This window comes from Ambystoma mexicanum, chromosome 1q (genome assembly GCF_040938575.1).
Source record: "Ambystoma mexicanum isolate Mex_15411 chromosome 1q, UKY_AmexF1_1, whole genome shotgun sequence".
NCBI lineage: Eukaryota > Metazoa > Chordata > Amphibia > Caudata > Ambystomatidae > Ambystoma > Ambystoma mexicanum.
In genome coordinates, this window is record NC_090922.1 from 591,827,868 (window position 1) to 591,854,509 (window position 26,642).

A 26,642-nucleotide genomic window follows, 5' to 3' on the forward strand; every position below is an offset into this window, starting at 1 on the left:
CCATTTGGTGAACACCCTGGGTGCTTACCGCGACCCAAACGTGAGCACTCAGAACTGAAAATGCTGAGACCTCACAGCAAAATGGAAGAACTTCATCTGGCAAGGGCGGGTAGACATGTGGTAATAATATGCATCTTAGAGATGCAGGAACGGCAGCCAGTCCCTCCTGCGCAACACCGGGAGAATGTTCCGCAAACTCTCCATCTTGAACCGTTCCTTCTGGACAAAGCATTTTAGAGCCTTGAGGTCCAAAATGAGGCGAAACATTCCCCAAAGGTTTTGTGACCAGAAACACCCTCGAGTAAAATCACAGACCCAGCTGTGGAAGAGGAACCGGCATGGTAGCCGCCTTCTGCAATAACTCTGACAAAGCCGTTGACATAGCCAATCTCTTGGGCAGAGAGTGGGCAACAGCAGTCCGAACCATGCAACCTTGGACACGGCTAGACAGGAAATTCACATGATAACCCCTATGGACAGTGTCCAGAGCCCAAGAATCTGGGCACTACCGGTCCCATATCAGAAAAAACTGCCGGAGACATCCACCAACCAGCCTGCCCAAACAGTCAGGACTTCCGCGCTCTTCTCGTCCAAGCCTAGCTCAGAGGACCACAGCCCCCTCTTGGCCTCTGAAAAGAGCAGGAGGAGGAACCAGGGAATGACTGTCCAGTGCTTGCACCCGTACCAGACGAGGATTTCTTGAATGCCGAGGAAGACTTCCGTCGTAACTTATAAGCGTGTTTGTCAGCACAAAACACTTCATGCACCTTAACTTCAAGCCAATCACCAAACAGTTTGTAACCATCAAAAGGAAGCTTAAGGGCAGCCACTGCGAACCCTCAGTTTTCCAATCTCACAGGTGAACATGCCTTTAGGCTGACACACCAGCACCCACAGCCATGGCCAAGCCACGCACTACATCAAATGCCAGATTGGACAAGAGCTCAACCTGCCGTTGCAGGTCTGCCAGTAGCAGGGCACAGTCAGAGCCCCCTTCCACTGCCTTTTTCAACTTTCTGAAACCACCCAGAACTGTCGTAGGAGCCGTAGACATTCACCCTGAGGGCCAGATGCGCACCAGCATGAACTTTCTTCAGGCTGGAATTCACCTTACGGTCCACCGGGTCCCGAACAGCCGCCACTTCAGCAGACATAGAGGAGCGACCTACCAAACTAGCAAGGATATCATCAACTTCAATAGTGTCCGAGAGCAACTTCTCACCCCCCTTCAACGGGTGGAGCTTGGCCATAAAGCGGGGCATGGCAATCTTCTACGGATCACACCACTCACAAAGGATCTTTGCACGGATGTCAGAGACCAATGGCAACCCCATCCTCGGGGTATGCTTATACTGCCTTATAGTGGGGTCAGCCCCATCCTCCCGCTCCAAGGGCTCCAAAAACCCCATACAGTCCCAAACTTGTGTAAGAACTTCCTCCACCTCTTCCCCATCCAGATATTTCCTTCCGAAATCAGGCAATGAGGAACGGGAAGCGGCAGAGGAGGCCATCGCCCCAGAAAAGCAGGACAATGAAGATGACCAACGCCGGCGCTTGTGTCCATGCGTGTGGCCATGAAGCCGAAGGAGCAACATTTTAGTGTTCTTCCTGGACAAGGAAAAATGCCTTAAATTCTCCTTCTTCCGGCGATGCCCATGGGGATACTGGCATATATTGGCAGAGCTAGAATGGGCAACTTTTCCGTAAGTATCATTAGAGGCATTATATACAAACCAAACACGAGTATGTTCTCATGGGGGAATACTGGCATTAATTGGGGAAGCCAGCATGGCAATGTATGGGCACAGCCAGCATGAACATGTTTTTATACTGCCATATTTTGTGCGAAAAGGCATCATGAAAAAGCACCGGAAAATACTCCTAGGGACTGTTGATTACTTGTAACTACTGGATTTTTTTCATGAATTACACTACGAAACTGATTGAAAATTGTGTGGTTGTAACCCCATTTGTATTTAAACACAATGTGCTGCAAAATGTACCATTTAAGACCCTTATTTTTTTTTTAATAAATACATTTTAAAAAAAGAATCGGATCCACCGTTGGTTTATTCCGTCAACTGGCTACACTGAGTCGCTCCCACACATGTTAGAAACTTTAAAGCCTCTTCAATTAAAAGATGCACCAGCCCACACTGGAATTTACAGGCAGTCCTGACCACAAGAGTTTCCAGCAACAATGACTCAACCTGTTGAGCTACCTTTTCAACTTTGGGCCTCAGGACTCATCACTCAAACCTGAAGGAATTCAAATTTTGTTTATTTTTTTTTTATTTGACTTTTAGTTTTGTAAACGAAAACAAACTTTTTGTCATTTTGTCATTTCCATTCCAATTCCCCAAAACCCCAAACCCAAGACCTTCAACCTTTCGCATCTATGGTTAGTACGAACTTGGGTTAAGTTTTCTTAGAATTCAAAATGGTTGTGGACCCCCTGACACTGGTCGATGCCTCTACACTACGCACAGGGCTGTTACTGTAAGAGATGTGTTTAAAAACCAGCATTGGTACCTTGGAAGGGGGCGCTTGCCAATCAGGATCCTCACAACGTGGGTTGTATTGTATAGTACAGGCCTGCTTTCAAGCAGCATGTGTGCTTCTGGCCAATGCCCCTTTTCATTCCCCACCCCCCTCACCTCTTAGCACCTGTGCAGTTTCCTACGGGGTTGCTAAGAGTGTGTAATTTTTAACTTACCTTGACGTGTGGCCCGGCGCTTAAAAGTGGTTTCTCCAAGTACATTTCCAACATTGATAAAGGTAGGTTTTTTTAGATACACACAATTAGCACCAGTTTAGGGAACTACACAAGTGCTAATTTGGCCAAGTGAGGGTTGTGACCATGTTGCTAAAGAGTAGCACAGCTGTACAACTTCCTACTCGTCCGTCTCTCCTATACTCGTTACCTATTGCCAAATATTGCCCAAAAAGAAGGTACCTTGCAGCAGCTAAAGGAGACAACAGGAAACGGAGCGGGGTTAAGGTCGAGGCATAGATGGGCGACTCACTGTCCACACTCTATTCCCCTCCACAGACATCAATTGGGGACTGTTATATCCGCCCTACGTCCCGCAGCGCGGTGACGTAGGGCAGCTAAATAAAAGCCCCGCCCCCTGGAGTGGGAGGCAGTTCCGGGCGAATGCAGACCAGCGTGTGTGTGTGTTTATTTAGCGCTCCTGCCCAGGCCGCGCGGCCTCCTGGACCGGAGCCAGCCCCTCGTGCTGGGCCTCCGGGAGAACAGCATTTAACAATGGCGACGAGGAAGTGAGCGAGCATCCACGCGCTCCACCACCGTTTCACACGCGGATGCCACACGGACGCTCCGTGTAAATTTTTGGACACCCGGTGGGGGCCCCCACAATCACGTGACCCCCACCCCCCAAAAAAAAAAAAAAAACATTTTTTTTCTTCATTCCCCTCCCACACCTCATCCTCAGGGGGTGACATTTTTTTTTTCTCTTTTTCTCCCGGTCATCACCTGCACAACGTCTCCTGCTTGGCACACAGGCCACGAAGCGCCAATCAATCGGAGCACAAGTGCCGGTAGGAACTGTCACCACGTGGGACACTGCCTCACCACAGGGTGCGCACGAACCCAGAGGGCGGAGAATCGTTGACCAAGCGCACGCCACACCATGGCGACTGGGTCATCTACCCCTGGACCCTCAACACCGTCCAGGATGGCGGCAAACCTGTCAATGGCGTCACCACTGCCTCGCACGCAGGGGAGTTCGTCGACGTTGATCCAACCATTTGACCCATTCACAGACCCATCATCCAGTGGGCCCAGATGGCAGCTATGGCTACAAAAGTTTGAGATGGCCATGGAATGTAAGGACATCACGTCATCCAGAAAGATGAAAGCTCATCTACTCCTCAGCGTGGGCGGTGAGGTGCTGCGCATCTTCAACTCCCTGGATGTGGATGACGGCCAAGACGCATACCGGAGTGCAAAGGACGCTCTAACAGCACATTTTCTCCCACAACTCAATCCAGACTATGAAACTTTTATCTTTTGCAAGACCATCCAGGCCACCGATGAGACTCTCGACGCCTAGCACACGAGGCTGAGGAAGCTGGCCATGTTGTGTGAGTTTACGAACACTGAAAGGGAGATTAGGAGGCAAATCATAAATGGAATTCACTCGGAGAAGCTGAGGCGTCTCGTGCTCAGTGAAAAGGGCATCCCTCTACAACGCATCCTGGAACTGGGTCGACAGAGGGAGCTTGCCCACTCCAGGGCCGCCAACATGGAAGCGACCCTACAAAAACTCCAGCCGTCACTCTCCACAGCGATGGTCGCTCAAATCTCGGACAGACAATCAACGAGAAGCGAAAGTGGCAGCGGCTACACCCAGAACAGGTGGCAGCCTCGAGCACCAGGACCAACAGAATGTGGATGGTGTGGGGGTCAAAGGCACGGAAGGCGAAACTGCCCGGCGCAAGGCACCACGTGCGGAGCATGTGGCAGGAAGGATCACAACGTGAAAGTGTGCAGATCAGCGAACACGCCACTACAGCCTCCGCAGGAAAAAGGGTCATCGAAAAAAAAGAAACAAGCCAGCGCGAGGAGGGTTGCGGTAGTCAACTCCTCGACGGAAGAGGAAGGGGATGACCTCTCAGCCCTACGACAAACAGCAGGCACGGAGAACGAAGGAAAGGGCCGAAAGGTATACCTAGTATCGACACTGAACCAAGGGCCAGCACCGTCGAAAAGAACCGCCAGGCGACGAAAATGCATGGTCAACATACAAGGCCAGGACATACAGATGACCATTGACACGGGGGCCTCGGTAAACGTCATGCCAACCACCGTTTTCCAAACCCTCGTACCACCACCCGAGCTAAAATCCACAGACACTCGGTTATTTGCCTACGGCAGCCGGAGACCCTTACCAGTCATCGGGAGGTTCCGCACCACTCTTGAGCATGGCAAACAGAAGTTGTGGTCGAAGATCTATGTTGTCAAGGTGGGAATTGAAAGCCTGCTGAGCGGAGATGCGGCTGAAGACCTGGGCGTGGTCAAATTCATATGCCACATTGACGACACGTCCGAGGTCGAGAACTTCCTCAGGCAACACCCCAAGCTACAGAAGGGGATAGGCTGTCTCAAGGGAAAGACCATCAAACTACATATTGATCAATCAGTGCAACCATGTGCGGTAAGACACCGAAGGACACCGTTCCACATGAGGGAACAGGTTGAGAAAGAGTTAAGGTCACTCGAAGCCGCTGGCATTATTGAAGAAGTCACGGGACCAACACCGTGGGTCTCCCCGATGGTGGTCACCAGGAAGCCCAAACAGCCCGGAAAAGTTCGGATCTGCATTGATATGCGCCTGCCCAATGCAGCCATAAAAAGAGAACGACACATAACACCCACAATTGATGAAATCATCACCGACCTCACTGGATCTTGTGTGTTCTCGAAGGTAGACCTAAAGGCGGGGTACCACCAGCTTAAGCTCCACAGAGAGTCACGCTATATCACCACTTTCTCAACCCACCTAGGTCTGAGGAGGTACAAGCGCCTGAGCTTCGGCATATCATCGGCCGCAGAGGTTTTTCAACAGACCATCCAGGAGGTCATCAGAGGCATACCAGGGGTATTGAACGTGAGCGATGACATCCTAATACATGCACCGGACACCAAGGAACACATCACGAGACTCAAGACACTACTGGGCAGGTTGGAAAACGCCGCACTCACAATTCATCGAGAGAAGTGCGAGTTCCTAAAACCAGAAATAACTTTCTTTGGATACAGGTTCGACCGCACCGGCATATCACCAGACCCCCAGAAAGTGGCGGACATCCAAGCTGCCAGTCCCCCAACGACTCCCACCGAGGTGCGCAGTTTTCTGGGAATGGCCACCTACTGTGGCAGATTCATTCGGAACCTAGCAACCCTATCCGAACCGCTGCAGGAGCTAACAAAGGCCAGCACCAAGTGGGACTGGGGGCCCGAATGCCAGAAAGCATTTGAGAGCATAAAGGACTCCCTATCAACTGATACCAAGATGGCCTACTACGACACGGACCTCCCGACAGAACTATTTGTGGATGCCAGCCCAGTGGGACTTGGAGCAATCCTGATGCAGGTCACAAAAGAGGGCACAAAAAGGTCGATTGCATACGCATCCAGGGCGCTCACAGCAACGGAACAAAGGTATTCCCATATAGAAAAGGAGGCAATCGCCGTTCTATGGGGGTGTCGACACTTCCACATGTACCTATATGGGCGCAAGTTCACGGCGATCACCGACCACAAGCCCCTACTACCAATCTTCATTGGGTCATCGGCGCACCCACCAGCCAGAATCACCAAGTGGCTGCTACACCTCCAGCAATATGACTTCGAACTTGTCTACCAACCGGGCAGTGGCAACCCCGCGGACTTCCTGTCGAGACACCCACGACCAGCCACCCAGCAGGAAGTGCTAGTCGCCGAAGAAACGGAGGAACACATTTGTCAAGTAGTCCACACCATGAGGCCCAAAGCGATAAACATTGAGGACATTGCAACAGAAACCCAAAATGACCCCTGTTGCGATCTGGTAAAAGATGCCATCATGTCAGGCAACTGGAAAGAATTCATGTCGCACACACGCAACAGAACCGAGGGGGCCAAGGAGTTCCTAGCAGGCATGTTCACGGTTCGAGAAGACCTCTCAATCACTGAGGGAGGGCTCCTGCTAAGGGGTGACCGCATCATCATACCCCCAAGGCTGCAAGACAGGATAGTTGCCCTAGCGCATGAAGGACACCAAGGGCTCGCAAGAACAAAGGCCCGGGTCAGACACAGGGTATGGTTCCCTCACATCGACGATTGTGTCGAGGACCTAGTGAACACATGTCTACCCTGCCAAATAACGAGTGGGCCACCAGACCCAGAACCAATCCTATCGGCCGAGCGTGGCCGAGCACGATGGGAAGCGATCAGCATTGACTTTTGCAAAATCAGAGAGGGTCTACATCTACCAGTGGCAATCGATGATCACTCACGCTATCCAGAGATCGAGATACTGGAATCCACCGCCGCGGAAGTGGTCATCCCGGTGATAGAAAAGATGTTTGCCACCCACGGTCTGCCCACGACCATTAAGAGTGACAATAGACCCCCGTTCACAGGGGAGGAATTCAGGTCATACCTACAGGAACTGGGCATTAAATACCACCACATCATGCCAAGGTGGCCACAAGCTAATGGGGACGTCGAGCGATTCATGAGGACCATCAACAAGGTACTCAGAGTATCAAAGGCAAACGCCAGCCCGTGGAGGATCGACCTATTCCGGTTCCTAAGGAACTATCGGGTCACCCCCCACAGCACCACGGGCATACCACCTGCTGACCTCATGTTTGGAACTATCATCAACTCATCGATTCCCCATCATCCAAGCAGGACCCCTGACGACGTCGACAATGCACGCGTGGAAACGAGGAGAACACGTGCCAACGCTCACATGAGCGCCAAGAGAAGAGCAAGGCCCTCAAACCACAGAGTGGGTGACCAAGTCATCATGTTGCGAAACCCCACGAAATCCAAGCTAGACACCAGGTACGAGGAACTGCCATGGACTATCAGCAACCGGCGCGGGACCATGATAACTGTCACCCGGGGAGGTCGGAAAGTAACAAGGAACGCCTCCTGGTTCAAGCCCGTGCCCCAGCATCTCTGGACGGATTGCGAGGGGCCTCACGACGACAACGAGCAACAAAGCAGCGACGTGCCGGCGCAAGACCCCGAGGAAGAATCCGCAGGGGATCGCAGCTGGCAATCACCGAGACTGGCCAGCAGTGAGGACACATGCAGCGAAGGTGAGCAGACTTACGAACCGAGCGGGGACAGCCCCCAAGCGAAGCGGTACAGTCTGAGAAAGACCACGAGACCGCCTGCGAGGCTGAATGACTATGTATGCTAAGCCAAGAACAGTGGCACGAGTTTATAGTTGAGCATGTTGTTTGTGTTGTTTGTTAGGTTGGTTTGAAATAAAGGAGGAATGTTATATCCGCCCTAGGTCCCGCAGCGCAGTGATGTAGGGCAGCTAAATAAAAGCCCCGCCCCCTGGAGTGGGAGGCAGTTCCGGGCGAATGCAGACCAGCGTGTGTGTGTGTTTATTTAGCGCTCCTGCCCAGGCCGCGCTCAAGCCCGCGCGGCCTCCTGGACCGGAGCCAGCCCCTCGTGCTGGGCCTCCGGGAGAACAGCATTTAACAGGGACCCACTGTGGAAACGGACATTTGTTCACATTCGAGCCCCAACTAGTGGCCACCTCTGCCGGACACCCACCCGGAAGTCACATTTTAACCCCTTCCTCTCCGACAGAAATTGCATCATGCTTTGCTCTCGTGTATTATTATAACGATTAGTTCGTAGCATTAGAGTATCTTCTTTCTATCACTCCCATGGAGCCATCAAAGCTTTATGGTTCCAGTGCAGCAATAAACCATTCACTCTTCTACCCTTCTCGGCAATGTGTGGTAGGTAGATTTTGCCTTACTTCTATGTAGCGCTATTATGCTTCTCATAAGTACCATAATGTCTCTCCAGCCAATCATTGCTACACTCCCGCGCCCTGCAGCCTAGAGGTGCCATGGGGAGACAGTATACCCCCACACTTAGCGCCCACAGCCCCTCCATCCCCCGAGTAATCACTAATGCAAGCCCCTCGACCAACTGTGGAACTGTGGTGGTATTAGCCCCTCGTCCCTGTTTCTTACGTAACATTATAATTCTTGACTTTTGCCAAATAATCCCAGGCAAGAGGTGGAGCGCAGGAGTTGCCACTTACCTATCGCCGGCGCCAACAGTACTGCAGACCCAGTCAGTCAGCCGTCAGTAATAGAATGACATGCTTCTTAGACAAGGGGGCGGGCACTTGGAGCCACCGCCTCCTCCTATTGGCCGACAGGTCTGTTATGAAACCAACGAGCTAACCCCGCCCATCAGATGCTCCTACTGGCTGTCCAGATGCATTGAATAACAGCCCAAACAATCAACTTGTTGCATAAACCGAGCTCTTTGTGTGCGGTTGTTGAGTGGGAGGGGCGCGCAGTGAGGGAAGGGTCATGGTGGTGCCTGCCGCCCTCAGCTTCAGACCCGGTCACAGAAACACAATTCTACTATTCTGTGTGGGGTCCGGGTGCGTAGGTTGTCTTCAGAATCAAGCTAGTAAAATATAAAAGTGGGTTAATGTTCCGAGTGCAAACATGAAGGCAAGATGCGAGCCATGGGTCTTTGGCTCAATAATATATCCACGAGAGGATGGGGGCAGTCGCGTCGCTAGGGTGGGGGAGTTGGGGGGGGGGGGGGTAGGTCCTGGGCCCCTCCTCTGAAATCCTGCCGCCCCCCCGTCCTCCATTGGACCCTCCCTACGTCAGCTGGGCTGCTAAGTTGCCTCTGCTGTCAAGACCACCCCCTCCAATCAGAATGTAGCGCACAAATCAGTGAATGATGGGTCATTAGTGACTTAATGATATGATATGGCATTTACAAAGCGCCTATACTCAAGTGTTTCAAGAAGCAAGGAGGCAAGGGGAACACTATGCCAGGTGACATTGAGATCGCACAAGTGCAGGGGAGGGGGAAGGGGGAAAGTACAAGGGGGGTTAATGGTTTTATGCCTATATTCTGATGGAAGGGGTTTGGATGTCACACATTCCCTTTCATAGGCACCCTCCCTACTTTTGTCTGTGGCCCACTCTGTGCCCCCCTTAAATTTGATTCCTGATGACGCCACTGGATGGGGGTAGTTAATGGAACTGTGTTTTGTTTAATCCACAGATTACATTACAAGTTCCAAACCAGGCAAAAAGTGGAGGTTACCAGTTAGTATCTCGCTGAACTAATGACAAAATGGCCAGTGCTGTTATAATGCCCGCGCTTTTGAGTCAGGTTAAGTGATTGCAGGTTGTCTTTAATGAGACTATCAATCCATCGAAAAAAGATTCCTTGTGTGAATCGGCTCGAAATGATATTTATCATCCGGGTAGCAAATTATTGACTTGGTAAAGGTAAAATAGATCGACCAGAGGGAAGGAAGGAAAGCCACAAAAGATAACATATTTGGTATGCTGCTGGAGAAACATATCAGATTAACAATACATTCTGCACAGGAATAAACAACCAGTATGTATGCAGAAAAATAAATAGATGCTTGGCTGTTAGTTGGAATGTTTTGGAGGTATACAGTATAACAGAAAAAAGAATGCCATATTGCCGCTGTAAAACCACACTCACGATGGCTTTGCGCAAACATTCCCAAAATTCAGCCATTTGACAGCGCACCTGTGAAGGCTTTGTCAAAATATTGCCAGCATTTGAGTGCGCCAAATTTGTCCAGAAAAAGGTCCATCTATAAGTAACTGAGTGTATTTATTAAGTTGTGTCAAGAAATGCCAGGAGTCTAAAAAATCGCAGGTCGTACTTTTCAAGTTTGTGAACAAATAGGGCCCGATTCATGGAAAAGTGTGCATATATCCTGCAAAGCCTGCACGCAGAGAATGACTCTGCGCAGCCCTACGCACAAAGTTTCCAATGCACGGTTTGTGTATTCATTGATTAAAACGTGCATTTCAACCCGACCCACAAAGAAAACTGAGCTGCGCGAAGCACGCCCACGACACACCCCCATGTAAACCAAAAACAGCCATAGCCCAAACATTCCACAAACCTTTGCGTCCACCACTGACCCAGCACTCAGCACCCCTGCAAGCCTGCGTGAGGTCCCCTGTACGTAATGGCTGCACCCCTGCAAACTTGCGCAAGCTCCCCCATAAGTAACGACTGTACCCCTGCGAACCTTCGCAAGGTCCTACATAAGTAACAGTTGCACCCCAGCGAACATGCGCAAGCTCCCCTGCAGCTAACGGATGCACCCCAGCCAATCTGCGTGAGGCCCCACTTAAGTAATGGCTGCACCCCTGCAAACCTGCAAGAGCTCCCCCATAAGTAACAGTTTCACCGCTGCTAGTCTTCGCAATGCCCCTCATAAGTAACGGCTGCACCCCTGCAAACCTGCACGAGCACCCCCATAAGTAACGGCTTCACCCCAGGCAATCTGCACAAGGCCCCACGTTAGCAATGGCTGCACCCCTGTGATCCTGCTAACCCTCCACCCTTCACCCAACGCACAGATACTGCTGCCAAATACCCATATTGTGCAGCAGCACCCTCAAGCCCAGATACCACCCACCAGCCCCCATCACCTCTGACACCCCCCCCCAGTCAGCCACACAGGTCCTTGCACGACCCACCAGCCCTCTCACCCCCGACAACATCCCCAGGAAGCTCCCTCAAGCCCAGACACCACCCATCAGCCCCCTTCACCTCCGACACCACCGCCAGGCTGCCCCACATGTCCTCACACCACCCACCAGCCTCCCTCACCACTGACAACACCTCCAGGCAGCTCCCTCAAACCCAGACACCACCCACCAGCACCCTCACCTCCGACAACACCCCCAGGCAGCCCAACATGTCCTCACCCCACCCACCAGCCCCCCTCACCTCCGACACCACCCCAGGCAGCTATCCCAAACCCAGACCCCACCCACCAGCCTCCCTCACCTCTGATGACACCCCCAGGCAGCTTCCTCAAGCCCATACGCCACCCACCAGCCTCCCCTCACCTCCAACGATATCCCCAGCCAGTCCCACAGGTCCTCACACCACTCACCAGCCCCCTTCACCTCCGAGACCACCCCAGGCAACCCCACAGATCTTCACACCACCCACCAGTCTCCCTCACCTCTGACGACACCCCCAGGCAGCTCCCTCAAGCCCAGACACCACCCACCAGCCCACCTCACCTCCAATGACACCACCAGTCAGCCCCACAGTCCTCCCACCACCCACCAGCCCCCCTCACCTCCAACACCATCCCCAGGCAGCCACGAAGGTCCTCACACCACCCACCAGCTCCCTCACCCCAGCACCACCCTCAGGCAGCCCACAGTCCTCCCACCACCCACCAGCCCCCCTAACCTCCGACACCACCCCCAGGCAGCTCCTGCAAGCCCAGACACCACCTACCAGCCCCCGCAGGCAGCCATTCAGGTCCTGACACCACCCACCAGCCCCCTCACCTCTGACAACACCCCCAGGCAGCCCCACAGGTCCTCACACCACCCACTATCCCCCCTCACCTCCAACACCACCCTCAGGCAGCTCCCTCATGCCCAGACACCACCCACCAGCCCTTCACCTCCAACACCACCCCCAGGCAGCCCCACAGGTCATCACACCATCCACCAGCCCCCCTCACCTCTGACAACACCCCCAGCCCAGACACCACTCACCAGTCCCCCTCACCTCCAACAACACCCTAGGAAGCCCCACAGGTCCTCACACCACCTACCAGCCCCCTCACCTCTCACACCACCCCCAGGCAGCCTCACAAGTCCTCACACCACCCACCAGCCCCCCTCACCTCAGACACCACCCCCAGTCAGCCATAGAGGTCCTCACACCACCCACCAGCCCCCACCCCCACCTGTGACAACACACCAGCCTGGCCCTACCACATAACCCCCCCTACCAATCCAATGTTGACCAACAACTTACCTCAACTCCATTGGCCTGCCACCAACATGAATCACACTTGCCACATACCCACCCATAGACTTAACAACTGAGGGCACGGATGCAGAATCCATGTCTGTAGCTCCTCACAGGACTCCCTGGTGCATCACAACCAGTGCCACAGCAACAGGACAGCAAAATGTAGCAGCACATCTGACACAGTAAAGCAATGGAATGCAATGTGACGTAGGCGAAGGACCGAGGAGGACACAAGTCCAAGACATTACTGATAGGATAGAGTCACATGTAATTTGAGTGCATAGTAGCAAGCAACAATGAATGAATGGACTCAGGTAGGAAAGCATAGGATTAAAAGGCCCTGGAACTAATACAAGTTGAACAGGCATGTGTCGTGGTAATGCGAAGGGAGTCTGAGTTGAGAGTGTGTGAGCCAAGCAGATGGATGATGTGTACAGCCAGATATTAACAAACTCACATGTGAAGATGAAGCATTCCGGTGGCAGATGTGCAGCCTGACATGAGAGCATACACTGGCTGGTAGCTGATGTGTGTAGGTGGGTGGCTGTGCATTGTGAGGCACACACCCCCAGTTGATGAGCGTCACACATCCACAGTTAGGCCCCCAACCCACGTGACAGTCTCATAACAAATGAATACCAAAATCAACTTAAGCAAAATGTAGCACATGAACAAAGAGACAACAATAACTGTGTGATAAAGAGAAACTGTACGAATGATATTTACACTACGAAAAACGACTACATGGATGGGGGGAATGTCCAAGGGAAAAATAAACAAAAGTAAAAAAATAAAAAGCACACAATTAACTATACACATAGGAGGCAGACTCAATAGTCTCTCATGATGTCCTCCAGAGCAGAGTCGCATTCATTGTTCTCCACTTGAAGGGGGGACACCGTTCAGCCCTGGGTGGCTTGCAGGCTCTCCCTCAACCTCCTCTCCTCCTCCTTCGCATCCCTGCAAGCCTCCTCCAGTATGGCAACCCACCTCAGTGTCCTTCTCTCCACAACCTCTGCTCTGGCCCTAGCAACCTGTACCATCATAGCCTGCTGCCGCTCCGCCATCAGCTGCATCCTAAAGTCAATCCGGAGGCACACCAATTGCCTAAAGCGCCAGTTGACCAAACGTTGCTGCCTCTCTTGCCTCCCCGATGTAGTAGGACCCTGTGAAGATTGCTGCCTTCTCTTCTGTACTTGCCGGGACTTCCACCTGAGGCAGGGACGTGATGACCGCAGTAGGGGCTGTGATGGAAACTGGCAAGGAAGGCCCCCTCGGAGGATGACTGGGGAACATAGGAGGCAGTGGAGGAGTGGGCAGCTGAATTTGCCAGTGCACAGAGACAGAGACCAGGGCATGTGCCAGCTGGGCCAGGTACAGAGTCATTGATTCGTGATGCTGTGAGAGCACTGCACAAATCTCTCTCACATCATCATGAATCGAGCCTGTCCGCCATGCAATCCCAGCCAGCAGGGCGTGCGTCATCTATGGGGTGATCTCCCTGGCCCCAAGGGGGGGGGGACGGTTTGGGTGGAGGCCTCCACAACGGTGGCCATTGCTGCGTCAGATGGAGCAGGGACAGGAGGTTGGGCAGCTCCCTCCACAGTGCATGGCACATCCTCCTGTCCCTGGCCCAGGGGTGCAGCCTGAACACCCTCCTGGATGCCCTAACCAGACCCTGTGCGCTGGCCTTCATCTGCCTCCTCCTCCTCCCCCACCTCCTCCATCTCCCTGCATGACTCCAGAGAGCCTTCCTCCCTGGATGACCACTCATTTTCTGCACCCTGGCCCACAGCCACTGAGGAGTCCCCCACCACTCAGCGCTTTGGTGTAAAGCGCTTTATAAATCAATAAATACAAATACAAATACACATCAACCTCCTAGGACGTACCCCCAGCAGCTCCGCCCGATCGAACTTGCGCTCCCCCAGCCAACTCACCCTCAGATGATGTTGACTTAAGTTTGGCTGGCTGTGGTATGGGCATTGGTCTGGTGGTTCTATCCCTGACCTTCTGCTCCACAGTGATGCCGCTGCCCTCTTCACGAGCTGCAGCAGCCTCCTTGAAAATTGGGACAAAAACATTGACATCAGTAATCGTCATCAATGGATGTGCGGCATGCACAACATAAACATAATAAATCATGCAGTATGTTTCAACCATGAACTGACACACACAATGCACACACACATGTACGTACCGAGGTAAACTGCATTGCAAATTCTGCATGAGTGTAGTGTGAAGGCTGAAGCACAGTCATGACAAATGCACATGTCAACAAAGCACATTGTACACTGGCCAACAACACATCACCAAAAACAGGCCACGCCACCATACCAATAACCAACCAACACAAGAATGACATGCAGCCATGGGCATGGGAACAGCACCTGGACACCTGCCCACACAAACACAGTCGTCTATGTGCACATGCGACAGCATGACCTGCAAGCAAGCAACATGACCAGCACACATATCTAAGAACAAATTGCACGTCAAGTGGCCTAGCATACCTATATTGTATGTACACACATACACTTGTATTACAAATGCAGTGGGATGAGAGGTCACATCTCTGTCCCGGGGACGTCAATGCAACAACTTCACATATACAGGCATCAATGCACATGCGTCACTCTCAGCAGATGTGTCTGCATGGATGCACTTTCAGGTGGGCCACACATGAACTCGTACATCATGCACATCACTCATATGCCCACAACATAGCATGTCCACATCTGACATGTTACAGCACTTGCTCCATGATCATACACTGCACATGCCCAAGTACAACAAGTCATTGATGCGCAGTCTGCCAATACTCATGCAAATGCCAGTATACAATGTCTGACGCCACTAATTCCCTGCATTGGCATGAGGCAGCAATCTGCTGCATCTCACACCACACACAAGCTGCAAACAAGATGTGGCATCTGCAAACATGCATGCCACACATACGCTGTAGAGCTTTGGGCCACATGGGTACTAACCAGAAGCTTCCAGACGTCTTCTCCAGGCCAAGAACTGGGAGTGGAGGTCCGGATAGAACCTCTCAAGTAATTGCAGCTCTACCTGGGTGAACCAGTGGCAGACAGCATGGTATACCTCCACAGTGGGTTCCCTGTCAAGGGCTGCCACCCCCTTGGAATGGCACTGGATCTTGAGGTCGTTCCAACGTTTCCGGATCGTGTTCTTGGTTTGGACTGCCACCCCCTCCGACTTGATGGCAGTCGTGATCTCGTTCCAGATTCTCAGCCATGCGTCATTGCCCAGCTGCGTAGCTGGGTTGAAGAGAACATCATAGCCGCCCAGGACCCGATCCACCCAGGACCCGATCCACCAGGATGCCGACTTCAGTGGAGGTGAAGTTGGCAGCCCTCTGCCTAAACATGGAGGTGCTGCACACCTCAGATAATGTAGGTGGGGCAGACATGGCACCCCTGAGGCAGATATGGCTTTCCTGGGTCATCGGTAGGTGTTGTGGAGCTGTGGTAGTGTTGGAAAGGGAGCAGACGCTGTCAGGGTGCAGGATGCAGTGTGGAGACATCTGCTTCAGCCCCAGTGGGTATGGTGCATGGCGTGGAGATATCTGCCCCAGCCCCAGGAGGACGTGGCAGGACTCAGTCTTTAGGTGGCCCGGCACCTGGATGCCAAAGTTCTCCCAGACAGACAGGTGCAGCACCAACACCTAGGACCATTCAGGCCAAGAAGAGACGCCCTGCACAGCAGGAAAAGGCTCCACCCCAGAACACAGCACATGACACTGGCCGGCAGGGCAAGAGGTGTTTCACTGATGAGAAGATCCAGATTCTCATCGACTACTATCCTGAGATGTGCCAGTATGCGGGGAGCACCCATTCATCTGCAGAACGGATGGTGCATTGGTAGCGGGTCACGGACCAGATCAACGTCTTAGGTGTGGAGATGTGCACTGCTGGACAGGTTATTAAGCGGTGGAATGATATCACACATAGGACCAAGCACAAGCTCAGTGTCAACCTGGCCTCTGCACTGACCACTGGAGGGGGGGTCACCAGAGGAGGAGCAGCTGACACCGCATGAAGAGGCCATGAGCCAATTCATCACCCTTGAGCAGGTGCAAGGCGTGTGAGGCCTGGAGAACTATGAGGACACATCTGGTGAGTGGCTATGATTGTGCATCGTATGTTTTTCCAATCATGCATGACCCCCATATATGTGTAGTGGTATATCTGGATGCAGTTGTATACCATCCCTAGGGAATGCATGTTTGCTGACATTTAAACTCATGTCACATGGCCATCATTCTGAGTACAATGTGTGGTGGACATGTGTGGCAGAAGTTCGTGTGACAGTATACATCACCCACAAGGTACTCCCCTATTTCATGAGCAAAAAATGAGACACCTACATGTACTGTGGTCTGCTACATACTTGTGGCATGTTACTTTGCACTGCTCAACCAATACATGTGATAGATGTTCATCACACAATTTCATTCTGAGTTGAATGTTCAATTTGTCACCTGCTCCTATGGGATGCTTGTCATGATGCATATCTGAGCTGGCTTTCACCACTGTTAGGCAAAATCCTGTGCAGTTCCCTTAGGGAGCACTACAGAAGATTAAGACTACAGGTATGAGCAATAAATCCCCTTTGGTATCAGTCTGTACCACAAAGATTTAGTTGGTAGCTGTGGCTAAGCAGTCAGACTTATCTCAAGAGGGAGATGAGCAGTATTCAGGGTTTACACAATAGGGCCATAATACCATGGTACAAGGAAACACTGACCAAAGCTTTGTATTAAAAAGAATATATATATATTTATTTTACACACTTCTAAGTTAACACATTAATCACAGTTATTAAAGCAAGTTTAAATCAGTCAAGAAAAGTATACACAACTCCCTAGTTAAATTGTAGACAAGTTTGAGCAAGGGTGAAAACTGAGCAAAACGGCACAGTGAAAACCAAACACAAATGGCACACTAGCAATTTCTCACAAGGGAGGGAAAGCACAAGTTATGCAGGAATATATTCTTAGACACCCTAGCAACACTTCCCATAAGTTTGTGAACAAGTTTAGGCAAGGCAGTACTTTAGCATGTATAACCGTGCAAGACAGGGTGAGGGCGGAAAATGACCCCTGTGTCCTGAGAAAGGAGAGAGCGGGCTGCTTCTTCAACATCCTGGGGGAGGAGCCCCATCTCTGGGGCCCAAAAGAAAATCTCACGCCTGCCTCCCAGAAGCCCTAGACCTTATGTAAACGAGGGGAGTCCTCAGGCAAAGGCAGACTCTGCCTGCCTTTTGGCCAATGTCACATGGCCTGCGGTCTGGAGAAATTTGCATACCCACAATCCCCTGCCAGGTTTCATGACTTTGGATGGGATTGCTTGCAAATAAAGTCATTCTGCCACGGGTTCGGAGCCCGATAGCATTCTCCATTCGCTTCATCTCAAAAAGCGTCATCGTGTGCACTGCTTCACTAAGTCACCCTGAGCTAGTGAGGTGTTGCATTTTTTGCGGCCGCAGTCGGGGCCACTAGAGCGCATACTCTGGTTTCTCTTCAAACCGAATAAATCTTTCGCCTTTTACTAAAGATTTCCGTGGAGAGGAACATTAAAGAGTTTCACTCAATTTTTTGAAGCCCTGCCAAGTGCAGGGTTACCTATGCTGGTTAAAAAAAAAAAGAAACAGAGCAAATGAAAGCGCAAAGCCTGCTTTTCAGCTGTTGGCTTGCACCCCCCAGCTGTCAGTCAGCCTTTGCAGGGGTCCTCGCAGCACAGCCAGGCTGATGCCTTGCAGTGGTAGCCAGAGGGGGGAGCCTTTAGCTAATGCTTGCTGCTGTCGCCACCTGCTGGTGAGCCAGCAGAGGCTGGCTCCAAGCTAGCATCCCGGAGGATATGGCCCCAGTGGGCAGGGGTTTGGGCCCGGGCCCCGATCGGCTGACGAACGCCTGACAAACGCCGTTCTTTGCCCGCTGGCAGCCCAGGAGGCCCAGCACCCGTGCAAGACAGGGTGAGGGCGGAAAATGATCCCTGTGTCCTGAGAAAGGAGAGAGCGGGCTGCTTCTTCAACATCCTGGGGGAGGAGCCCCATCTCTGGGGCCCAAAAGAAAATCTCACGCCTGCCTCCCAGAAGCCCTAGACCTTATGTAAACGAGGGGAGTCCTCAGGCAAAGGCAGACTCTGCCTGCCTTTTGGCCAATGTCACATGGCCTGCGGTCTGGAGAAATTTGCATACCCACAATCCCCTGCCAGGTTTCATGACTTTGGATGGGATTGCTTGCAAATAAAGTCATTCTGCCACGGGTTCGGAGCCCGATAGCATTCTCCATTCGCTTCATCTCAAAAAGCGTCATCGTGTGCACTGCTTCACTAAGTCACCCTGAGCTAGTGAGGTGTTGCATTTTTTGCGGCCGCAGTCGGGGCCACCAGAGCGCATACTCTGGTTTCTCTTCAAACCGAATAAATCTTTCGCCTTTTACTAAAGATTTCCGTGGAGAGGAACATTAAAGAGTTTCACTCAATTTTTTGAAGCCCTGCCAAGTGCAGGGTTACCTATGCTGGTTAAAAAAAAAAAGAAACAGAGCAAATGAAAGCGCAAAGCCTGCTTTTCAGCTGTTGGCTTGCACCCCCCAGCTGTCAGTCAGCCTTTGCAGGGGTCCTCGCAGCACAGCCAGGCTGATGCCTTGCAGTGGTAGCCAGAGGGGGGAGCCTTTAGCTAATGCTTGCTGCTGTCGCCACCTGCTGGTGAGCCAGCAGAGGCTGGCTCCAAGCTAGCATCCAGGAGGATATGGCCCCAGTGGGCAGGGGTTTGGGCCCGGGCCCCGATCGGCTGACGAACGCCTGACAAACGCCGTTCTTTGCCCGCTGGCAGCCCAGGAGGCCCAGCACCCGTGCAAGACAGGGTGAGGGCGGAAAATGACCCCTGTGTCCTGAGAAAGGAGAGAGCGGGCTGCTTCTTCAACATCCTGGGGGAGGAGCCCCATCTCTGGGGCCCAAAAGAAAATCTCACGCCTGCCTCCCAGAAGCCCTAGACCTTATGTAAACGAGGGGAGTCCTCAGGCAAAGGCAGACTCTGCCTGCCTTTTGGCCAATGTCACATGGCCTGCGGTCTGGAGAAATTTGCATACCCACAATCCCCTGCCAGGTTTCATGACTTTGGATGGGATTGCTTGCAAATAAAGTCATTCTGCCACGGGTTCGGAGCCCGATAGCATTCTCCATTCGCTTCATCTCAAAAAGCGTCATCGTGTGCACTGCTTCACTAAGTCACCCTGAGCTAGTGAGGTGTTGCATTTTTTGCGGCCGCAGTCGGGGCCACCAGAGCGCATACTCTGGTTTCTCTTCAAACCGAATAAATCTTTCGCCTTTTACTAAAGATTTCCGTGGAGAGGAACATTAAAGAGTTTCACTCAATTTTTTGAAGCCCTGCCAAGTGCAGGGTTACCTATGCTGGTTAAAAAAAAAAAGAAACAGAGCAAATGAAAGCGCAAAGCCTGCTTTTCAGCTGTTGGCTTGCACCCCCCAGCTGTCAGTCAGCCTTTGCAGGGGTCCTCGCAGCACAGCCAGGCTGATGCCTTGCAGTGGTAGCCAGAGGGGGGAGCCTTTAGCTAATGCTTGCTGCTGTCGCCACCTGCTGGTGAGCCAGCAGAGGCTGGCTCCAAGCTAGCATCCAGGAGGATATGGCCCCAGTGGGCAGGGGTTTGGGCCCGGGCCCCGATCGGCTGACGAACGCCTGACAAACGCCGTTCTTTGCCCGCTGGCAGCCCAGGAGGCCCAGCACCCGTGCAAGACAGGGTGAGGGCGGAAAATGATCCCTGTGTCCTGAGAAAGGAGAGAGCGGGCTGCTTCTTCAACATCCTGGGGGAGGAGCCCCATCTCTGGGGCCCAAAAGAAAATCTCACGCCTGCCTCCCAGAAGCCCTAGACCTTATGTAAACGAGGGGAGTCCTCAGGCAAAGGCAGACTCTGCCTGCCTTTTGGCCAATGTCACATGGCCTGCGGTCTGGAGAAATTTGCATACCCACAATCCCCTGCCAGGTTTCATGACTTTGGATGGGATTGCTTGCAAATAAAGTCATTCTGCCACGGGTTCGGGGCCCGATAGCATTCTCCATTCGCTTCATCTCAAAAAGCGTCATTGTGTGCACTGCTTCACTAAGTCACCCTGAGCTAGTGAGGTGTTGCATTTTTTGCGGCCGCAGTCGGGGCCACTAGAGCGCATACTCTGGTTTCTCTTCAAACCGAATAAATCTTTCGCCTTTTACTAAAGATTTCCGTGGAGAGGAACATTAAAGAGTTTCACTCAATTTTTTGAAGCCCTGCCAAGTGCAGGGTTACCTATGCTGGTTAAAAAAAAAAAGAAACAGAGCAAATGAAAGCGCAAAGCCTGCTTTTCAGCTGTTGGCTTGCACCCCCCAGCTGTCAGTCAGCCTTTGCAGGGGTCCTCGCAGCACAGCCAGGCTGATGCCTTGCAGTGGTAGCCAGAGGGGGGAGCCTTTAGCTAATGCTTGCTGCTGTCGCCACCTGCTGGTGAGCCAGCAGAGGCTGGCTCCAAGCTAGCATCCAGGAGGATATGGCCCCAGTGGGCAGGGGTTTGGGCCCGGGCCCCGATCGGCTGACGAACGCCTGACAAACGCCGTTCTTTGCCCGCTGGCAGCCCAGGAGGCCCAGCACCCGTGCAAGACAGGGTGAGGGCGGAAAATGACCCCTGTGTCCTGAGAAAGGAGAGAGCGGGCTGCTTCTTCAACATCCTGGGGGAGGAGCCCCATCTCTGGGACCCAAAAGAAAATCTCACGCCTGCCTCCCAGAAGCCCTAGACCTTATGTAAACGAGGGGAGTCCTCAGGCAAAGGCAGACTCTGCCTGCCTTTTGGCCAATGTCACATGGCCTGCGGTCTGGAGAAATTTGCATACCCACAATCCCCTGCCAGGTTTCATGACTTTGGATGGGATTGCTTGCAAATAAAGTCATTCTGCCACGGGTTCGGAGCCCGATAGCATTCTCCATTCGCTTCATCTCAAAAAGCGTCATCGTGTGCACTGCTTCACTAAGTCACCCTGAGCTAGTGAGGTGTTGCATTTTTTGCGGCCGCAGTCGGGGCCACCAGAGCGCATACTCTGGTTTCTCTTCAAACCGAATAAATCTTTCGCCTTTTACTAAAGATTTCCGTGGAGAGGAACATTAAAGAGTTTCACTCAATTTTTTGAAGCCCTGCCAAGTGCAGGGTTACCTATGCTGGTTAAAAAAAAAAAGAAACAGAGCAAATGAAAGCGCAAAGCCTGCTTTTCAGCTGTTGGCTTGCACCCCCCAGCTGTCAGTCAGCCTTTGCAGGGGTCCTCGCAGCACAGCCAGGCTGATGCCTTGCAGTGGTAGCCAGAGGGGGGAGCCTTTAGCTAATGCTTGCTGCTGTCGCCACCTGCTGGTGCGCCAGCAGAGGCTGGCTCCAAGCTAGCATCCAGGAGGATATGGCCCCAGTGGGCAGGGGTTTGGGCCCGGGCCCCGATCGGCTGACGAACGCCTGACAAACGCCGTTCTTTGCCCGCTGGCAGCCCAGGAGGCCCAGCACCCGTGCAAGACAGGGTGAGGGCGGAAAATGACCCCTGTGTCCTGAGAAAGGAGAGAGCGGGCTGCTTCTTCAACATCCTGGGGGAGGAGCCCCATCTCTGGGGCCCAAAAGAAAATCTCACGCCTGCCTCCCAGAAGCCCTAGACCTTATGTAAACGAGGGGAGTCCTCAGGCAAAGGCAGACTCTGCCTGCCTTTTGGCCAATGTCACATGGCCTGCGGTCTGGAGAAATTTGCATACCCACAATCTCCTGCCAGGTTTCATGACTTTGGATGGGATTGCTTGCAAATAAAGTCATTCTGCCACGGGTTCGGAGCCCGATAGCATTCTCCATTCGCTTCATCTCAAAAAGCGTCATCGTGTGCACTGCTTCACTAAGTCACCCTGAGCTAGTGAGGTGTTGCATTTTTTGCGGCCGCAGTCGGGGCCACTAGAGCGCATACTCTGGTTTCTCTTCAAACCGAATAAATCTTTCGCCTTTTACTAAAGATTTCCGTGGAGAGGAACATTAAAGAGTTTCACTCAATTTTTTGAAGCCCTGCCAAGTGCAGGGTTACCTATGCTGGTTAAAAAAAAAAAGAAACAGAGCAAATGAAAGCGCAAAGCCTGCTTTTCAGCTGTTGGCTTGCACCCCCCAGCTGTCAGTCAGCCTTTGCAGGGGTCCTCGCAGCACAGCCAGGCTGATGCCTTGCAGTGGTAGCCAGAGGGGGGAGCCTTTAGTTAATGCTTGCTGCTGTCGCCACCTGCTGGTGAGCCAGCAGAGGCTGGCTCCAAGCTAGCATCCAGGAGGATATGGCCCCAGTGGGCAGGGGTTTGGGCCCGGGCCCCGATCGGCTGACGAACGCCTGACAAACGCCGTTCTTTGCCCGCTGGCAGCCCAGGAGGCCCAGCACCCGTGCAAGACAGGGTGAGGGCGGAAAATGACCCCTGTGTCCTGAGAAAGGAGAGAGCGGGCTGCTTCTTCAACATCCTGGGGGAGGAGCCCCATCTCTGGGGCCCAAAAGAAAATCTCACGCCTGCCTCCCAGAAGCCCTAGACCTTATGTAAACGAGGGGAGTCCTCAGGCAAAGGCAGACTCTGCCTGCCTTTTGGCCAATGTCACATGGCCTGCGGTCTGGAGAAATTTGCATACCCACAATCCCCTGCCAGGTTTCATGACTTTGGATGGGATTGCTTGCAAATAAAGTCATTCTGCCACGGGTTCGGAGCCCGATAGCATTCTCCATTCGCTTCATCTCAAAAAGCGTCATCGTGTGCACTGCTTCACTAAGTCACCCTGAGCTAGTGAGGTGTTGCATTTTTTGCGGCCGCAGTCGGGGCCACCAGAGCGCATACTCTGGTTTCTCTTCAAACCGAATAAATCTTTCGCCTTTTACTAAAGATTTCCGTGGAGAGGAACATTAAAGAGTTTCACTCAATTTTTTGAAGCCCTGCCAAGTGCAGGGTTACCTATGCTGGTTAAAAAAAAAAAAGAAACAGAGCAAATGAAAGCGCAAAGCCTGCTTTTCAGCTGTTGGCTTGCACCCCCCAGCTGTCAGTCAGCCTTTGCAGGGGTCCTCGCAGCACAGCCAGGCTGATGCTTAGTGGTAGCCAGAGGGGGGAGCCTTTAGCTAATGCTTGCTGCTGTCGCCACCTGCTGGTGAGCCAGCAGAGGCTGGCTCCAAGCTAGCATCCAGGAGGATATGGCCCCAGTGGGCAGGGGTTTGGGCCCGGGCCCCGATCGGCTGACGAACGCCTGACAAACGCCGTTCTTTGCCCGCTGGCAGCCCAGGAGGCCCAGCACCCGTGCAAGACAGGGTGAGGGCGGAAAATGATCCCTGTGTCCTGAGAAAGGAGAGAGCGGGCTGCTTCTTCAACATCCTGGGGGAGGAGCCCCATCTCTGGGGCCCAAAAGAAAATCTCACGCCTGCCTCCCAGAAGCCCTAGACCTTATGTAAACGAGGGGAGTCCTCAGGCAAAGGCAGACTCTGCCTGCCTTTTGGCCAATGTCACATGGCCTGCGGTCTGGAGAAATTTGCATACCCACACTCCCCTGCCAGGTTTCATGACTTTGGATGGGATTGCTTGCAAATAAAGTCATTCTGCCACGGGTTCGGAGCCCGATAGCATTCTCCATTCGCTTCATCTCAAAAAGCGTCATCGTGTGCACTGCTTCACTAAGTCACCCTGAGCTAGTGAGGTGTTGCATTTTTTGCGGCCGCAGTCGGGGCCACTAGAGCGCATACTCTGGTTTCTCTTCAAACCGAATAAATCTTTCGCCTTTTACTAAAGATTTCCGTGGAGAGGAACATTAAAGAGTTTCACTCAATTTTTTGAAGCCCTGCCAAGTGCAGGGTTACCTATGCTGGTTAAAAAAAAAAAGAAACAGAGCAAATGAAAGCGCAAAGCCTGCTTTTCAGCTGTTGGCTTGCACCCCCCAGCTGTCAGTCAGCCTTTGCAGGGGTCCTCGCAGCACAGCCAGGCTGATGCCTTGCAGTGGTAGCCAGAGGGGGGAGCCTTTAGCTAATGCTTGCTGCTGTCGCCACCTGCTGGTGAGCCAGCAGAGGCTGGCTCCAAGCTAGCATCCAGGAGGATATGGCCCCAGTGGGCAGGGGTTTGGGCCCGGGCCCCGATCGGCTGACGAACGCCTGACAAACGCCGTTCTTTGCCCGCTGGCAGCCCAGGAGGCCCAGCACCCGTGCAAGACAGGGTGAGGGCGGAAAATGATCCCTGTGTCCTGAGAAAGGAGAGAGCGGGCTGCTTCTTCAACATCCTGGGGGAGGAGCCCCATCTCTGGGGCCCAAAAGAAAATCTCACGCCTGCCTCCCAGAAGCCCTAGACCTTATGTAAACGAGGGGAGTCCTCAGGCAAAGGCAGACTCTGCCTGCCTTTTGGCCAATGTCACATGGCCTGCGGTCTGGAGAAATTTGCATACCCACAATCCCCTGCCAGGTTTCATGACTTTGGATGGGATTGCTTGCAAATAAAGTCATTCTGCCACGGGTTCGGAGCCCGATAGCATTCTCCATTCGCTTCATCTCAAAAAGCGTCATCGTGTGCACTGCTTCACTAAGTCACCCTGAGCTAGTGAGGTGTTGCATTTTTTGCGGCCGCAGTCGGGGCCACTAGAGCGCATACTCTGGTTTCTCTTCAAACCGAATAAATCTTTCGCCTTTTACTAAAGATTTCCGTGGAGAGGAACATTAAAGAGTTTCACTCAATTTTTTGAAGCCCTGCCAAGTGCAGGGTTACCTATGCTGGTTAAAAAAAAAAAGAAACAGAGCAAATGAAAGCGCAAAGCCTGCTTTTCAGCTGTTGGCTTGCACCCCCCAGCTGTCAGTCAGCCTTTGCAGGGGTCATCGCAGCACAGCCAGGCTGATGCCTTGCAGTGGTAGCCAGAGGGGGGAGCCTTTAGCTAATGCTTGCTGCTGTCGCCACCTGCTGGTGAGCCAGCAGAGGCTGGCTCCAAGCTAGCATCCAGGAGGATATGGCCCCAGTGGGCAGGGGTTTGGGCCCGGGCCCCGATCGGCTGACGAACGCCTGACAAACGCCGTTCTTTGCCCGCTGGCAGCCCAGGAGGCCCAGCACCCGTGCAAGACAGGGTGAGGGCGGAAAATGACCCCTGTGTCCTGAGAAAGGAGAGAGCGGGCTGCTTCTTCAACATCCTGGGGGAGGAGCCCCATCTCTGGGGCCCAAAAGAAAATCTCACGCCTGCCTCCCAGAAGCCCTAGACCTTATGTAAAGGAGGGGAGTCCTCAGGCAAAGGCAGACTCTGCCTGCCTTTTGGCCAATGTCACATGGCCTGCGGTCTGGAGAAATTTGCATACCCACAATCCCCTGCCAGGTTTCATGACTTTGGATGGGATTGCTTGCAAATAAAGTCATTCTGCCACGGGTTCGGAGCCCGATAGCATTCTCCATTCGCTTCATCTCAAAAAGCGTCATCGTGTGCACTGCTTCACTAAGTCACCCTGAGCTAGTGAGGTGTTGCATTTTTTGCGGCCGCAGTCGGGGCCACCAGAGCGCATACTCTGGTTTCTCTTCAAACCGAATAAATCTTTCGCCTTTTACTAAAGATTTCCGTGGAGAGGAACATTAAAGAGTTTCACTCAATTTTTTGAAGCCCTGCCAAGTGCAGGGTTACCTATGCTGGTTAAAAAAAAAAAGAAACAGAGCAAATGAAAGCGCAAAGCCTGCTTTTCAGCTGTTGGCTTGCACCCCCCAGCTGTCAGTCAGCCTTTGCAGGGGTCCTCGCAGCACAGCCAGGCTGATGCCTTGCAGTGGTAGCCAGAGGGGGGAGCCTTTAGCTAATGCTTGCTGCTGTCGCCACCTGCTGGTGAGCCAGCAGAGGCTGGCTCCAAGCTAGCATCCAGGAGGATATGGCCCCAGTGGGCAGGGGTTTGGGCCCGGGCCCCGATCGGCTGACGAACGCCTGACAAACGCCGTTCTTTGCCCGCTGGCAGCCCAGGAGGCCCAGCACCCGTGCAAGACAGGGTGAGGGCGGAAAATGACCCCTGTGTCCTGAGAAAGGAG

At 52.8% G+C, this 26,642-nt stretch overlaps 1 protein-coding gene and 10 non-coding genes across 11 annotated transcripts in view; 10 read left to right on the forward strand and 1 right to left on the reverse strand.

Annotated features, from left to right (window-relative positions):
- The window catches only part of LOC138532935 (heme-binding protein 2-like), a 59,242-nt gene extending 50,389 nt beyond the window's left edge, over positions 1 to 8,853 (reverse strand). Inside the window, exon 1 of the mRNA XM_069641108.1 lies at positions 8,811 to 8,853. The gene's annotated coding sequence lies outside the window, so the exon portion shown is untranslated. The remainder of the gene's footprint in view (positions 1 to 8,810) is intronic.
- A 9,256-nt stretch (positions 8,854 to 18,109) lies between these two features.
- Positions 18,110 to 18,225, forward strand: LOC138565582 (U5 spliceosomal RNA). The gene has a single exon (XR_011301417.1). It is a non-coding gene; the product is annotated as a U5 spliceosomal RNA (small nuclear RNA).
- Positions 18,226 to 19,001: 776 nt separating this feature from the next.
- Positions 19,002 to 19,117, forward strand: LOC138565583 (U5 spliceosomal RNA). Its single transcript, XR_011301418.1, has one exon. It is a non-coding gene; the product is annotated as a U5 spliceosomal RNA (small nuclear RNA).
- A 776-nt stretch (positions 19,118 to 19,893) lies between these two features.
- Positions 19,894 to 20,009, forward strand: LOC138565584 (U5 spliceosomal RNA). Its single transcript, XR_011301419.1, has one exon. It is a non-coding gene; the product is annotated as a U5 spliceosomal RNA (small nuclear RNA).
- A 776-nt stretch (positions 20,010 to 20,785) lies between these two features.
- Positions 20,786 to 20,901, forward strand: LOC138565585 (U5 spliceosomal RNA). Its single transcript, XR_011301420.1, has one exon. It is a non-coding gene; the product is annotated as a U5 spliceosomal RNA (small nuclear RNA).
- A 776-nt stretch (positions 20,902 to 21,677) lies between these two features.
- On the forward strand, positions 21,678 to 21,793 carry LOC138565586 (U5 spliceosomal RNA). Its single transcript, XR_011301421.1, has one exon. It is a non-coding gene; the product is annotated as a U5 spliceosomal RNA (small nuclear RNA).
- Positions 21,794 to 22,569: 776 nt separating this feature from the next.
- LOC138565587 (U5 spliceosomal RNA) lies at positions 22,570 to 22,685 on the forward strand. The gene has a single exon (XR_011301422.1). It is a non-coding gene; the product is annotated as a U5 spliceosomal RNA (small nuclear RNA).
- Positions 22,686 to 23,461: 776 nt separating this feature from the next.
- On the forward strand, positions 23,462 to 23,577 carry LOC138565588 (U5 spliceosomal RNA). Its single transcript, XR_011301423.1, has one exon. It is a non-coding gene; the product is annotated as a U5 spliceosomal RNA (small nuclear RNA).
- A 774-nt stretch (positions 23,578 to 24,351) lies between these two features.
- Positions 24,352 to 24,467, forward strand: LOC138565589 (U5 spliceosomal RNA). The gene has a single exon (XR_011301424.1). It is a non-coding gene; the product is annotated as a U5 spliceosomal RNA (small nuclear RNA).
- Positions 24,468 to 25,243: 776 nt separating this feature from the next.
- LOC138565591 (U5 spliceosomal RNA) lies at positions 25,244 to 25,359 on the forward strand. Its single transcript, XR_011301426.1, has one exon. It is a non-coding gene; the product is annotated as a U5 spliceosomal RNA (small nuclear RNA).
- A 776-nt stretch (positions 25,360 to 26,135) lies between these two features.
- LOC138565592 (U5 spliceosomal RNA) lies at positions 26,136 to 26,251 on the forward strand. The gene has a single exon (XR_011301427.1). It is a non-coding gene; the product is annotated as a U5 spliceosomal RNA (small nuclear RNA).
- Positions 26,252 to 26,642: the final 391 nt, after the last annotated feature.